This window comes from Melanotaenia boesemani, chromosome 15 (genome assembly GCF_017639745.1).
Source record: "Melanotaenia boesemani isolate fMelBoe1 chromosome 15, fMelBoe1.pri, whole genome shotgun sequence".
Lineage (NCBI taxonomy): Eukaryota > Metazoa > Chordata > Actinopteri > Atheriniformes > Melanotaeniidae > Melanotaenia > Melanotaenia boesemani.
The window spans coordinates 32,234,576-32,237,983 of record NC_055696.1 but is presented as its reverse complement, the minus strand read 5'-3'; positions in this window follow the sequence as shown (position 1 = coordinate 32,237,983).

Here is a 3,408-nt window from a genome sequence, read left to right as displayed (position 1 = left end):
AAAGATTGTAGGTGGCTGGCATTTTATCTAAAGATCAGTCTTAAATAAGTACTCTTAAAATTTGTAACAAAAACTGATTTTGATGTTAGGGGAGGACTTTTTTTAGTTCCTAATGTCCCAACAGGGTAGAAATTACAAATCTCACACTATAGAAAAAAAAGCAAAGCATCAAAATAAATTCTGTCACAAATTTTAGTTTATTTAAGACTGATCTTTAAATAAAGCCCATTTACCCAAATCTTTTCTTTTTTCAACTTGTCCTGTCCAGCATGGTCGCTGCAGATATCTGTATATATCCTCTTGACTACCAGTAGTATAAATTTGTCCTCTGTGGAGGACATTTGTAAAACTGAATATCTCCACCCCCTTGCATGCTATTAAACCCACTCATTTTGTTCTCTAAAAAGGACATCCAGGGCTTTTGAATGGTACCACATTTATAGGGGTGGGGCTTTGGGAACATCCTGTTTTTCCTCAAGGAAAATGGCATTCATTACCACAATCACATTTCATAAGAAGAGGAAAAGTAAGTGCATAACTTCTTTTTGTGCAAATGTAGTCCTGAAGTATTATTGTAATATGTCTTTATGATATCTCTTGAGAACACATTAAACCACTTTCTAAATGAATATAACCAGAGATGCCAGTAACGCGTTACAGTAATCTGACTACATATTTTAACAAAATATAATCTAACGCGTTAGGATGTCCTACAATGTAATCAAATTACCGTTACTCTTCATATTCGTCCTGCGTTACTTCGGCACTCCCCACTCCTTTCACATATGATTTGAAATCAAGCGCCGTGGACGAAAGTGTATTTATCTAACTCAACACACCTTCTCATTAACGGTGGTACAGAAATTTTATGTACTCGTAAGCATGCAGCTACCTTTCTTCGCTGAAACTTGACCTTTTTTAAATCGACAAACACAAATCATTCACTGCACATGACTTTAGAAAAAAATATGATATAGAAACTTATTATCCTGGTGCATGATGGGAGGTCCGCCTCTCCACTTCCCTCATCAGAACCTATTCCAAACCGAATTGATTTTTTTTTTTAATAAGTCCGTTACTATTTCATTATTTTCTCATGTGTAAACGTAAAACATAATGCAGATTTGTCTTATGCTTTTTTTTTTTTTTTTTTTTGGTTTTTTTTTACCCCGTAATTTTCAAAACTTGCAAGCTGCCTCTGGAACTGAGGTGGACGTTAAAGTCCGGTTATCGGAGAACGTGACATGAACTCATGTATTTACTTATGATGGTAGGGAAGAAGCACTGAATGATTTACAAAGTTAATAAGAGACTGACTATGTTCATAGAAGGTGAAAAACAATTAAAAGTTACAAGTTGCAAAACATTGTAAAGTCACCATTCGTAACTAATGCACTTTCAGTAAAGTATATGCGAAAAAAAATCGATTGTCATTTTTTTGTTTGGGGGGTTTTAACTAATAAAGTAACTAGTAATCTAACTTAGTTACTTCTAAACCTTAGTAATCAGTAAAGTAACTAGATTACTTTTTAAAGAAGTAATCAGTAATCAGTGGTCAGATTACTTTTTCAAGTAATCTGTGGCATCACTGAATATAACAACATTTTACCACAACATTTAAGAGTTTGAGAATTGTCTTCTGTAGTGGACATTTGTAGCTATTTCCTGAATTTTGTTCTGTATCTTTCAATTAAGAAGAACGAGTTTCATTGTCAGAGTTTTCTCATTACCCTTCAAACAGTCGGGGGAATTAAAAAAAATATTGATTAAACAATCTTTTTTTCTGGTGGTCAGGAGGATATGTATGTATATATATATATATATGTATATATATATATATATATATATATATATATATATAGAGAGAGAGAGAGAGAAAGAGAGAGAGAGAGAGAGTGATAGATAGATAGATAGATAGATAGATAGATAGATAGATAGATAGATAGATAGATAGATAGATAGATAGATAGATAGATAGATAGATAGATAGATAGATTATCAGCATTTTTTTTTAATCTTATTTATTTGTTTTGAATTATGGAATTTACATAATCTTGCTGGAGGTCCAGAGCAGAGAAGACAGAATAAAGGAGAAAACTAAAAAAAGTAAGAGACAGAGAAACAACAGATAGAAGACAATGTCCCTTCAATCCATCTTAACACCAGACAACCAACTTCTGTAAAGAAACAGCTCAGTGACTGTGTCAGCATGCAGAGAATGAGGAACGAGTAGTGATCAGAGATGAGTGTGATCATGCTAATGCAACGATGCCTCTAAGGAGGCTAGAGGAAGACTAGGATGGCCCAGAGACCCAGGCAATCAGCAGCAATCCCAGAGCACGAACCCCAGCCACCCCACCACGTAGACGACCCCAGACCCACCCAGAGGGTGGCAGATGAAAGCCCCAGCCATAGCCCCCCGTGGTCACAAGGCACAAGCCCTGACTGGCCAAGATCGGCAGCCGCTATCCCGCCATCCAGGGCGGCCAGAATGCAGAGTCCAGAGAGCCCGGAAGCCCCCCTTTTGTTTTGTTTGTATTTAAGATGAGGTGATTGTTTCCGCACCATCTCACAAATTGACTGACCAGTTCTCTGTACCTAGCTTCTTGATACATCCACACCTGCAGAATAATCAGAGTTTGTCTGCAGATGAAAGGACTGAAGAGTTGTGTTGGAAGTCTGAGGTGTACAGTGTGAAGAGAAATGGTGAGAGTAAGGTCCCTTGTGGTGCTCCAGTGCTGCTGACCACCATCTCAGACACACAACCTTTAGTCTCACAAACTGTGGTCTGTTTGTTAGCTAGTCATTTATCCAGGTGGTGGTGGAGGTTCCACCTGGAATTTATGGAGCTTCTCACATAACAGGGCAACTGAATTGTATTAAAAGTACTTGAGAAATCAACATCTCAAAGTGCTGCCTGATTGGTCCAGATGAGAGTGGACTCTCTGAAGCAAGCAGATGATGGCGTCTTCAACCCCAAGGACATTAAGATAAGTAAACTGTAATGGGTCCTGAAAGGTGTTTCCCTGCTTATTTAGGTGGGACAACAGCAGACTCTCAATGACTTTCATGATGTGAGATGTTAGAAGAACTGGTATGTAATAATTTGGTTCATATGTTTGGGATTTTTAAGGTACTGGAACATGGCAGGATGTCTTCCTTAGCACAGGAACTCTTCTGACCCAGAAAGGTGCTGAAGAATCTGACATAGTTGTTGTGAGCAGATTTTCAGAACCCTGACAACATTTGGACCGGCAGCCTTGTTCAGTCTCTCCAGTTGCTTCTTCACCTGACTGCAAGAGACAGACAGTTAGTGGTGGAGACAGAGGAGGTCCCGTTATGTTCCAATATGTTCCAATATGTTCATTTATTCCAAATGTTCTTCCTTTGGAACAACAGGAAGAAAAA